Below are 13,324 nucleotides of genomic sequence, written 5' to 3'. Positions count from 1 at the left end.
GTTCAGAGCATGTATCCTTGTTTACAACACTCAGCAGTGGATTGACAATGACAAAATCATTCTGTTTCTATAAGGCAAGACAAGAATATTCCTCTGTCAAACTTGCACAACTTCAGCGATGATTCAGGCTGAACAGCCTTGTATCTAAGATTATCCATGGATTCCTATTAATTTTCAGTGAACTAATCCTTTGGTTATGGACTCTCTTATATATCACTTCATGGTATGATTGGCCTAACTCCTTCAGCTTGAAGACTTCAAGTTTTGGTCTCAACAGGAATCCTTGTCTTCTCACACGGCTCACAGCAGTTAGATCAGCAGATTTTACCTCATGAAAAGGGATATTTAAGCATACCATTTGCTTGAGCTATTTCAATTACATTTTTTCTGCACTTCTACAATACGGCAACATACTGCAGTAGATCAGCCCCTTCTGTTCAGGATATAGTGTGTGATTCTCCCCAAAATGTAAGCCCAAGTTGTGCAAGCTCCAAATGTTCACTCAGACTAGGGCTCTTAAGATTGCCAATTGTGTCAAATGACGGAAGAGATAGTAAGCATTAAAAAAAGAAAAGAAGAAAAGAAAAACAGTTCTGAAGAACTGAGCTAGGCCTTTCCTCCTTTTCTTTAAATGAACATGAGAACTTTCACAATATCTTGAAACTGTACTGAGCAATTACCTCTTCAAATGGCATCGCTTCTAACTTTATGAGCAAAACAACCCCAGCTATTACAGGGGTGAAAAAACAAAGTGACACTACTAACCGAACAAAGCTTTTTATCACTCGACAAGGGTTTTCCTACAGGCTTGGGTGGGTGGGGAAGCATTATGCAGCATTTACAGGCAAGAATGTTTGTGGCCTCATTCAACTTGTTTGTGGCCTTGTTCAATAAATTTCTTACTAGTTATTCGAGTATTAATGGAATCAACCCAAGAATTTCCAGTACTGGACCTTTTAATTGCTTCAACAGCTATACACTAATGCATCAACCATTCATAACACCACTGAGTGCCTCACACATACATAATGCAAGCAATGTATCAAAACAAATGCTTTTTGCAGGTTCCAACCTTTTCAGCCTCCAAAAGCAGGCACAAATGAGAATTATAGTAAATGTTGCCTTGATTGTGCAGGTCAGTCAATAAAAATACAATAAGGACGAGCAAGGCAACAATTCCAACCTTTTAACCTATTTGCCTTCAATATAGCTTTTGCCTCCTGTCTTATTTAAAGTGTTTGCTCAAAACAGAACAGCTTATCTCAGAGGAGGGTTTTCTTGGAAACTTTTACTTTGAGAAACTGCTTTTCTCCCTTTTCATAAAGCTCAACATAAAGTAAATATTGATAGCAGGCATGGGATTTGATGCACAGATTTGCCGGGGAATAGAAAGTTACTGGAGTCCCAGCTGTGCTCTGTTAAAATAAGGGCTGTGGACTGCGGCCGAGTGGCAAAAGTGCCCTTGCTTCTTCCCTTACAGCACCCAGGTAATGCAGTTTAGGGGAGAAGGTAGGGAGGCCTCCCAGTCACTCTCAAGGACCAGCTAATGTGGCTTTCCAGACCTTCAAACTCAGGCCCATTGGCTTCCTGGCATGCTGAGAGGAAGCGTGTTTGATGCATGTGTGCACAGTTCTGCATCAATCAGATATGTGTAAATTGGTCATCACCTGTACAGCAAATTAAAACTAAGTAAAGTAGCAACAGCCTAATCAAATACGGTAAAATCAAAGTGTTTTAAGTTAAAAATGCTTACAGTCCTTTAAAGCCTAGGAAAACAGAAATGTTTTAGCATGGCACCTAAATGTTTGTAATGAAGTCCACAGGTGAAGATCCTCGGGTAGGTTATTCCTAAGTCGAGCAGCCATCTCTTATAATATGTGTCATGCAAACATTATGATCATGATGATATTATTATTATTATTATTATTATTATTATTATTATTATTATTACTATTTAGCAGCAGCAGGTACACCCCACCCCTAACCTTTCTCTACATTCCTGGCCCTGCAAAACTAATTACCATTTCCAACCTCTAGCAACCTCATTTTAAAATAAGTAGACTTTTTGTTGTTGCTGGCACATGGTTAAGTAGGTTGCAATTAGCTGGGTAGTGGACCATATGCAGTAAAAGCAAGGCATGTTGACACTTGGTCATGTTGCCTCCATCCTTTACAAACCTGTTTCTGGGCAAGGGTACTAATACAAGCTTCGGGAAGAAAAGGTTTACTAGTTCAGCCCTTCCCCATTATGAAGTCATATAACTCACAGTGTCAGATAATGGAGCTATAGTACAATTTAGAGTGGAATCGTCCCCTCTTCCTGCCCAGTGATTTCACTATGAAGGGAAACAACTTCCTGTCTAATCAAGGACTTTATATCTCTGATTCTTTCAGTGATAGAGATACTATCTCATTTGTAATAACTGAAATATTTATTTAGCTCGACCCCATGTAATAGGACAGTGTGCATATTCCAAGGATGTGTTCAGAAATGCCTGCAGTACTGATGCTGTACGATTATGAAACAGCCCTTTGTTCTCAGAAATTCATGATGGATATCTATAACTCTTTTTGTTGTGGAGATAAGATCAGCCTTGTCTCACTAACTGCCATTTCAAAGGAAGATTCACAGTAGTTTGACTTTTGATCTGTGAGGCAACTAGCTCGACCACCTGCATGAGATACGAGCTGTTACTGAGCTTGCTTTGTACCATCTTATGAACACAGCAGGCATTTTAAACAAGAAACAAGTTGATATGTGAATGCACCAATTTACAGAGCAAACGTTCAATCAAAAATATAGGCTCCTTTAATAGTCAAGCATGTAACATGTATATTTTGTTTACTGATTATATCATTAAATAGAAAAGATGGCCAAAGGTCTTCACCCTCCTGCATAAGGTGTAATAGTTTGTGCTAAAAAGGCCTGATGTGAATAATCATGTGGTACAACGGGAGGATTGGTATTTTAAATTATTCTTAAAGTATTCACTCTGAAAGGCCACTTATTGCAGGACTCGTTTGCTTAAGGCTACATACAAATGATCTAACTTTATAAATACCCAAACATATATGACATTTAGTCTTTAAAGCTGTACTGAAAAAAACAGTAAGGAAAAGTTAAGTATAATGCATACAGAAAATATAATGCATTAAGAAATAAATAGGATTCTCTCAGGATCAGGATGCCAGTACTCATGTTTTGATAAAAGTGCTGTGAATGACAGCACAAAATGGCTGCCGTTGGCAGCAAAAGGAGAGGCGACGGTACTCCATCTGGGCGAGTACTTTCACAAAAAAACTCACTTTGCATGGACAAGTACTGTGCAGTGTTCTAGGTTTTTTTCTGACACTACGGAGTGGATTTGGGGATGACATGGGGGGCATATGGGGGCAGGAGATGGAGAAAGCTCTGTTGTACTAGTGAGAGACCTTGCTCTGGCTTCTACTAGAGTGGCTGGTTAGTTGAATCCGGTCCTTAACGTTTAAATCAGGGATGGGGAACCTCAAGCCTGGGAGCCACATGTGGTCTTCAAGGTCCATCATCTGGCCCTCAGATCTCCCCCCAGCTCAGGCTCTCTCTGCCAAGGCCGTACTCCTCGCCTGGCATAGCAGCAAAAAAAAAAAAAAAAAAGAAAAGAAAAGAAAAAAGAGAGAGTTCACTTTGCCTTTCATCCTTGAAGCCTTGCCCGAATGTGATCACAAGTTTGTTTGTTTTTAATGTAACTTTCAGTCCAGTGCTCGATTAGTCTTAAATTAGTCATCTGTCCACATGCGTCCTTATCCAGATCAAAATGCAAGTTCTGAAATGGTAGACTATGTCTACAGAGACATAGATTACTGTTCTAATCATATCCAGCTAAAGTTAGATATATTGCAGCCCTTCTTCCAAGACATTTAGCAAGACATTACATATAATTCCTGGTTGATTTGGTTTGGCAAAACTTAATGAAGACACTGCAATTGATTGCTCTTCAGCTCAGTTTACTATCACCATGTAAAGCACTATTGGACAAATCCTGCTATGCTGAAATTCCTTCTTCAACTTGCAAACAATTTTTTAGCACCTATTTCCACATTTTTATGAAGCATGCAGATGTGCTTTCTACTTTGGCATATTGCTGTGCATTTTGCCATGTTGAGGCTGCAAACTGCAATCTTCTTGAAGGCTCTAACCTTTTAATGATAGTAAGCATGTCTCAATGAACAGTGCAACCACAGGGGTTAGAGGATATTTAACCCAGTGTGATGTATCACATTCTTTCTACATGTTGTCTGAATGAACTAGCACAGGGAAGTATCCACTGGGACCCTACTCTTTTTGTAGGAGAATAACTGTGATTTGGATAATGGTATTTCCAGCTGTACAGATGGTCAAGGTTGATGGAGGAGGGCAAATAATTCCAGACGATATAGAAAGGAAAAATAATGAAAACAAGTATATTGTACACTCTTAGAACAATGTAAAAACAGACAAAGAGATGTACTTAGATCATAAACATGTGTGCACAGAAAAACAAAACTTCAGAAATAAACCAAGCATGCTGTCCAAACAAACATCAGATTTCACACCTTGTTATAAATGTAATATGAATTCAGCAGAATCACTAAATAGCTATTCACATATACCTTATTTTTTAAAAAATATAACACTACGGGTTTATTTATTTGAAAGCACTTATAAGGTTTGAATAGAAAGAAGTGTGATTGAATGTTATGGGACATTCCGTCCTCTCTCTATCAGAAATATACAGTTGAGAACAGCAAATGATAGGCTGCAAGGGGCACAACAGAGGGAAGAGGAATCAGCAGAATTCACAGGGGTCATCTTATATGACCGTAAGTTCCTTTTTATTCCTGCAAGGAAGGCACCTTTGGAACTATCCCTCAAGTTGCAATTATTACTGTATGAACATGACAGCCTAACACAGTCCAATGCTAAGATCCTACCTGAGGTCCACTATCAATGCCCAGAAATCTGCAAAATCTGCAGATAAAGCCAGCACTGCTATTTCACACATATTTGTGTTGCTGTTTTTAAAGCCTGCACCTAAGTGTCTTGAAGTATGCACCAAAAATTGTAACTGATGAATGAACGCTATTTGGAACAAACATACAGATACCTGGCATCTTCACTATGTCAAAGCTCCCATCCCAAATGGCTCTTATGTGTAAGAAATAAAGCTTTATTCAAGGCTTACGGTGGTATGGTCAGGCTATGGGTACAGATCGGCAAAGGCATAGCTAGAGAATCTGAGAACATCATTGGGCGTCTGAGACCAGATGAAAGCTACTAAATATGTCTCAGCAAACAATCATGCCCCTCACAGACTTTGCATGATCACTGTTTTGCCCTGCAAGATAGGTGCCCTTGGAGGTGAATGTTTCTCTGAGGGGTATGAATGGGTTCTTGGCCAAGGGGTGGGGGTCAGCTCTTCTGGGTCCTTCTCTTCTAGATGTCCAGCCTTCCCTCCTGGTTGGTCAATGCCCTCCCCATGGATGGAGCAGGATAGGGAGCCCTTCCCTCCCTCTGGGGCTTCTCCCCACTGATGGTGGTCTCTGTGTGCTCCTCCTCTTCCTCATCCTTCAGCAACTGCTACCCCAGCCCCAAATCCGGTCACAATACAGTTCATCTGGCACTGTCACTATATACTTTCATTATATGCTGAAGATGCACACCTTTTCTCTGGCCTTTACCACCTGAAATGTAAGTTTTCAGGACCTACCCCATCCCTGTGACTGCAATTTGTCTTAAGATATTTTTAATATTAAATCTTTAGTTGTCGTTATCTGCCCTGGGACCTGATGGTGAAAGCCAGTTAAGTGTATTTAAAAAAAAGTCTCAAACCTGGATGTGCAACCATAAAATGTAAGGTATTGTGCTCAGTTACATTAAAACAATCTTGTCTGTTCTGTATATAAAAAGGAGGCAAAGTTATTTTTTTCACTTTACAAACTATGTTTTACAAAATAGTATTTTCTTTAATATTTTAAAAATAATTTTATGTCTTTAAAGAGGAAATGTGAGATCCAGTATATGAGATGCATTTAAAAGAAATTCGTCCTCTTAAATGCAATTGATATATTCCTTTATCCCCAAGATAACTATATTCTTTTATTTGAACTTTATCAAAGGTTTACTTGTTGGAATGACCAATAATGAAATATGTTTACCCTTAGGAATTGTACTGACATTGCATTTAAGTTTTCCAGATGTTTTGTCCATCACTTCAGAAAAAGGAAATACAATATTTTTCCTAACTGCAGCATAAATTTTCTATTTTTTCTAATTATAGCACAAATATTCAACTTTTTATTCTGAAAAACTTCTGATCTTTAGATAGTTAATATATTGTTTTTGATGCCTCTTCCTAAATAATTTTCCAACAGAAATGTTCCTGTTTTGTCAAAACCTTTTATAGAATATCGTGTTTTCTGTGTTTATTTGTAACCCCAATCACTCTGTCTTTGCCGTGTGTGTGTGTAAAGAAAAGTAAAAATAACAGTGAAGCAGAAAAGCTAAGTATATGTAAAAATAAAAATAAAATGGTTGGAAGCCTAGACAGGAATGGAACTCATTCCAATCACTGGCAATAAGGATTTTAACCAACTAGACTGCTGGATAAAGCAGGCTTTATTCTTGCATATATTAGTGGTTGTTATGAAGGTGTTGGCAAATCACCCAATTTATCACCAGAGTGTTGAATGTACATTGCCCTATTTTCATCAGCCAGAGCTCCAAGCCCTATCCTGTTTAAAATTAAATTTGAAAAGGGGTCTTTTTATACAGGCAAATGCATTCATCAGTCTCCTAACACCTCATGTGTAACAATTTTCAAGATTAATTTTTTCAAAAGCTAGGGATATTTCCAAAGTAGGATGCTCTGCTATGGGGAAACATCATTTAGCTGAGAATTGGTTTTCATCTTGCTTCTTGGACTCTGCAAATTCTCCCAAATAAAGTTAGTTGAGAACATAAGCCACTGGGCATATTAGGGGGTATGATGATATACACCTAACAAACATAAATCTTTGTTTTCTTTTATTATCTATTCCTTGAAAACTAACTGAACAGATTAAGTTCTTTTTATGATTACTCAATGGAAATTTGATGGGTTCCCACAAAATATGGATTTAATCCAATATTATATTTTCTGATGGTCTTTCATAACTGTAAATGAGGGTTGGAGATTGAGGAAATAAATTTAAATGTGATGCTTTCAGAATTTCCTACCAGGTAGAATTATATTAACTTGAATGGGACACATTTGTAAATGTTGCTGAGCCTTACATTAACTACTTTGTATTTTATTGTATTACATTTTGGAAAGATGTCAAAATTCTCATTATGTAACAGTAACAGTAACAGTGGGTGGAAAAAAATTATTGCTTCCAAAGCCCTGAAGAGTTGACTTTATTCTACCAGTTGGCCTTGGTAGGAAGCTATGACAACAAAAATAATAATGAAAATGGTCATATAATAATAATTGATAGGTCTTGTAACCCATGGAGTATAGAGATCCTTACGTTATATGGCAGCAGACTTCCCTTCCATGTAACTACAGAAACAAGATCGGGACTCTCTAGACCACATTTGATCTTAAGGAATAGGAATGGAAAGAAAATTATATTGTTTAAAATGATGCATTGCCAAATATGTATAGGTACATAATATATTATTGCTCAAACTCAACAGGATAGACTTAGCCTTTTCTCCAAATACCTAAATGATTACCAAATGATGTGTTGTGACTTCAGCAAGGGTCAAAAGGAGACTGAGGATGTGTCCTAAACTGGATGGCTATATTAGCAATTGGTGTGCATAGATTAGTGATGATTGCCCACAACTGTTTTATTTAGTGCATATTGATGCATCACACACAGAAACATGGAAAAAATAATAAGGCAAAGTTATAATACAAAGCTTTATAACACCATCTTCCCAAAAAACCCAAGTCTGTTTTTAAGCAAACTCCTTTTAAAAACTTATTCTTGTCAGTTTCACAGCGGGTTTTGCGGACAGAGGGAAAGAAGTAATTGCTGAGATATGGAATTTCAGGACAGAAGGTAAACCCCAAACAAAGGCAAGGACTTCCGGGGTGGCGCCATCGGCAATGGCGGACTCCCTCTGAACAGGAGGGACTAGCTCCGCGGGAAACGGGTCTTCTCCGCTACGGCGAAGCGGGGACCCTTTTAAAAATCACAGGCGGATGAAGCCTGTGACCATGGGACTCGGCGGGCACCTTTAGCGCCCCCCCAACTCGCTAAGGAACCCACTAACGGGCTCCGAAGTGAAGAGGGGGAAGTGGCGCAGTGCTGTGAGTCAACTGCTATTTCCGTGGAGCGAAGCCGTGTAGCCGTTGCCGGAGAGTGCTGCCTTTTTCCTGGGACAATTTGGACTCTAAAATAAGCACCTGTGAGTACTCAGACTTTGAACAACTGGACATCAAATAAGGATTTGCGAGCAGAAAGGAATTGGATTTTAAAAACCTATTTTAATTTGGTACGGAACGGGAAGGTCTAAACAGGAAGTCAGCCTTCCGTTCTTTTGTAGACAGAATAAAGCAAAGACAATGTAAACTAGAGCTTAGAAAATCGCCTTTAAAGGATTGGATTTCATCATTTAAAATTGTGGAACCCCCCTTTGACAGCAGGAGAAGGAGGGGGATTTTTTTCAGACTGTTTAACGTGAGTTTAAAGTAAAGTAACTTTCATCCGTCCTGATCCTGGAGCGGGGTGTCAGGACTGACGTTTGAAGTTCATTGACCAGAGACAAGCGTTTTTGACAGATAGCTAAAAGAAGAGAAACATAGCGATTCCACTGTTTCCCTTCGCATCTTTAAGCAACAAATATTGACAAAGTATCTCAAAAAGGGAAACTTTGTCGCAAGAACAAATAGAAGTTTTCCCCCTAGAGGGAGACTGTGAAACTGTAACCAACTCCAGGGAGCCGGCAGCTGTTACAGATTACAATCGTGGGAACAGGCATCTGACCTTGCAGGACAATGTATTCAGAAGCTTTGTTGTGTGCTTTCTATAAAACAAATGCCCTACTGGAACAGTTACATGAGAAGGTGAATTGGATGGCGACTTCGACTAGAAACTTTGAACAGGCAGTGGGAAATTTTGAACAGACAGTGGGAAAATATGTGGAGCCCACTCAGGAATTAAATCAGGAGTGTGTCCTGACAGAACAGGCCCAACAGGAATATGAGTTTTCGGATTTGACAAATGAACTTGGAAAAAGCCAGATTTGGAAAGAAAAAGTTTGGTTTGGCTTGGAAATGGGGGGCTGGATTGACCCCCCTATGCTGGGATGTTTGGACTTTTCAAATCTGGCAATGGGCCGTGAGATGTTTGGGATTGTGGGGGCTCTTAATTTTAATTTTGAAGGGTCTTTGAAACATGCTTTTAAATACCATATGGAATTCAGTGTTGAATATGGAAAAGGGGCTGATCTGTCGAGAAGGGTTAAAAATATTGTCAAGATGGAGTTACCACGAGCAGGAGACAAGGGAAAATACAGTTACAAATATGAAGAAGAGCTGCGGAAGGGACATGGAAGAGACTTGAGGGCCTCAGATATAAGGCTGCCAGGTTAATGGGCTAGATCGACGGGATAATAAGGACTGACAAAACCTGGAACCAGGAGGAAAGGATGTTGGATGAAGATTGGATCTGTTTGTATCTCTTTTTTCTACCATTAGAACTGTTTTATAAAATTGATGAATGTCAGAAAAATGTTGGAATGAAATTACTTGGCTTTAGTAAAGATGTTTAAAGAATTATGAAAGAATATTTTGGTTATGAGAAATGGGTAAGGATAAGATTTAAGTTTTAAGTTTTAAGGTTTATTTTATTATAGTAAGATAAGATTAAAACAGTTTAGGGTAATGTAATGACAGAATATTATGAAATATGGAAAGGATTTGCTGGGATAATTAATAACTAGGATACAAAGAAAGGGAGGAGGAGGTCAAAGAAAGAAGGTAATGACAGTTGAGGATTTGAGAATAATGAATTTGTTTTTAAATGTTTTTAATTTTTTGTGATGTATTTTTGTATTTTTTCTTTTGTCACCTTTTCTTATTTTTGAATTTGTATTCATATGGTTGGAAGGGGTTTGGTTTTTTTTCCTTCTTTTTTACTTTGTTAACTATTTTTATTTTGTACTTTCTACTGCTTTTATTTTATTTTGTAATACTTTGAAAATTTCAATAAATATCTTATAAAAAAACAACAAAGGCAACATGCTTTTGATCAATCTTTTCAGTAATTAGAATGGAAAATCACTGCAGAATATCATGCCTTAACCAAGATGGTAAATACGGCATATGTCTTAAAAAAAAATAAGCAGATTCAATATGCGGCAAGGAAGTGTTCTCCACTTTAACCTGGTGACATTATTTTCACATAGTAATTAGATGGAATAAAGCCACTCTATTCAGCAATTAAATGCTTATTTGCATGGTATCTGGAAATGAGCAATATCAAGAAAACCAAACTCTCTGATAATTATTGTTTTCCAGAAATTGTACTTGATCTAGATCTTTGCTGAAAGTTATTTTTATCCCTTCTGGCTTGCTTTCTGAACAATTCTCATTTGAAACTGCTGACTCTTGAAAACTGCTACTCAACTTTTTCCTTACATATGTAAAACAAATGTAAATTACTCCCTGAATTTACCTGTCTGGGACAGGGAATTATTTTTCTGGAATGTCACCAAGCACTCCACTTTTAATATAAAACATGTGAACCCAAGGACAGAAACATGCAAATCTATAGGACTTCGCACCAATCATTCATTTGCTGAATTGAAACATTAATTTCTCTATATCCTGGTGGGTAAATCTTCCTAAGTGTGCGTTTGGAAGAGGGATGTATAAGAAAAAGAAAAGCAATGCCCTTTTCAAATACAAAAACACACACACAATACATGTCCTTTTAAACATATGACTACATAATTCATTTGTCTGAGAACAAATGATTATTTCACAAAGGTCACTTTTTTATTTGGCTTACAGAACACTTATAAACTAGGAAGTCTAACTGTTACTCCAAAGCACACAGCAATGTCAAAGGTTATACTGTGTTTCTGTTTCACCCTCAGTAAATTACTTGCAAATGTATTCAAACACAATATGATATTTTATTTTACTGAAAATAACAGACTGCACTCGCCTGAAATAAAAACTGAGGTACATCAAGCATAAACATGGGGAAGAAATACATTGGTTTAGAAACCCATAAATCCTTATTTGAGTCTGCCAACCTGAAAGCGAAGTAAAGCCTGAAAAAACTATTTTTCTTAAATGCTATGTCTGATTAAGCCATACTATTAAATGACAGCTGAACTTTAACATTAATATGATATTATTTAAATAACTGCATGACTTTTTTTTACACTAAAAATGATGAATGATTTTTGGACAGCTCAATTGACATAAAGCAAGGAAACCCTTTAATGAGATTTGACAAAATGGAGACATATGCAGAATATTCGTTACAGCTCATGTCGCAGGGCCCTTCCTGGGGAGGATATAGGTTTGGTCATGGAGTTTTTATTATTATTATTTTGATTGTCTACAGGCGCTGAACCATCTCTTTCAATTGCTGCCTCCTTTCTCTATGGATTTTGAATTTAGCCGGTGTCATTTACATATTACTCTTAATCAGAAAATTTTGTATGCTACGGTTCAGAGTCTGAATTGTGAGAAGTTTGTGAAATGGAAGCAAGAGGTGCCGTTATCTTACCCTTTGTCAGCTGGATATACAAGGAAGGGGGGAAAAGCAAAACAAACCCAAGCTATTTTCATGAGGAGATTAAGGACTGGTATATAGTTTAAATCACTTCACGTGCAGCCATTTCCACATGGGAAGTTGCTCATGTGCAGTAATTTGCCATATGGATCAGGCAATTTTTCTCCATGTCACAGCAGACCTTTGTCCATTTGTGGGAGCATGAAAACAACCGTCTGATCTGCATGGCAAGCAGCTGCACACAAATAACTTTTAGCAGCCTTCCCCAACCTGGTGCCCTCCACTTGTTGTGGACTACAGCTCCCTTAATCTTTGACCACTGGCCATCTTTCATGGTACAAATGTTTGCACATACGATGCCAACAATTTCTCAATGTCAAACATGTTGTCTATCCAGCCTCTCCTTCATGAAAGCTTGACTAATGTCAAAAAAGAGAAGTTGAAAACGCTTCCTCTTGTGTGGTTTTTCATGTAATCATACTAAATAAAGATCTGACAGATCCAACTGATAAGAACCCTGCTAAAAGTTATCCTTGGAATTGGACAAAATAATTATTTAGGTCCCTGCATTTTGGAGGGGTGGGTCGTCCTAGCTAATAGAAGAAACGTGTGTATTTGATTTTCCTCACACATGTCATACACATATATAGTGGCATCTCCATATGACATAACAGAGCTCTGCACGTGTATATATGTGCAGAGTTGCAGGCAGTATCTCAGGTCATTAAGGTGAATAGGAAATCTCCCGATCAAGTCTGCCTTTCATTGCTTAGTCAGGGCATGCGAGCTTGAAGCCTGTTTCCCTGACCTAGTGGAATGGGGACAGCTAGAGAGGTGTGCACAGACGTCATGTGATGGGCTAGTGCAGACATGTCCAACCTGTCAACCACGATCCATAGGTGGATCGCTGGGGTGCTCACTGTTCATTGCGGTGGATTGCGGACTCTATATAAGGGGGCGTGGCGCGCTGACATTTATTTACTCCCCGTTGATGGCAGAGAGGGGAAAGATGGTGGGTGGTCGTTTGTGTATAGGTGGCTGTTGTGCTGCGTGCTATTATCAGCGCTGTAGTATTGGCTGAGCGTAGTTTTTGAAACCGCCCCTAAAAAAAGCTCAGCAGCTCTGTTAAACCCTCTCAATGGGTAGATCACTGCCTTTTTTATACTGGGAGTAGATCGCAGTATCTTGGGAGTTGGACGTGCCCAGGCTAGTGCATCTAGCTGCACATGGTCTGGTGAGAGAAACTGAGCTCTTTGTTGGTGCTCCATATGTCTAGAGGAACTGTGCCAGCATGGGCAAGAGTGATATATATATATATATATATATATGGAAAGAGCATATATTAATATAGTCAAGGAATTGTTTTAATGATTTCTTGAATATACATTGCATGTGTTGCGAAGAAGGTTGGCCATCCATATAAACAAGCAGCATTAAAAAAAGTTTCAACTATAGGCCTTTATCTCAGACTGGTGTGTGTGTGGGAGAAAGAAATCTACAGCAACCAAAATAGTTTTAATTGTCAGAGGAACTGCCCTTAGCAAAACTACACCAAGCTAGCTGA

At 38.4% G+C, this 13,324-nt stretch overlaps 1 protein-coding gene across 4 annotated transcripts in view; it reads right to left on the bottom strand.

Annotated features, from left to right (window-relative positions):
- The window catches only part of VTI1A (vesicle transport through interaction with t-SNAREs 1A), a 242,338-nt gene that overhangs the window by 73,467 nt on the left and 155,547 nt on the right, over window positions 1–13,324 (bottom strand). The window lies entirely within an intron of this gene.

Source organism: Podarcis pityusensis (assembly GCF_964106645.2).
Source record: "Podarcis pityusensis genome assembly, chromosome: 5".
In the NCBI taxonomy this organism is placed as follows: Eukaryota; Metazoa; Chordata; class Lepidosauria; order Squamata; family Lacertidae; genus Podarcis; species Podarcis pityusensis.
The sequence above is the reverse complement of the archived record's forward strand: the minus strand, read 5'-3'. Positions and strand labels throughout refer to the sequence as shown.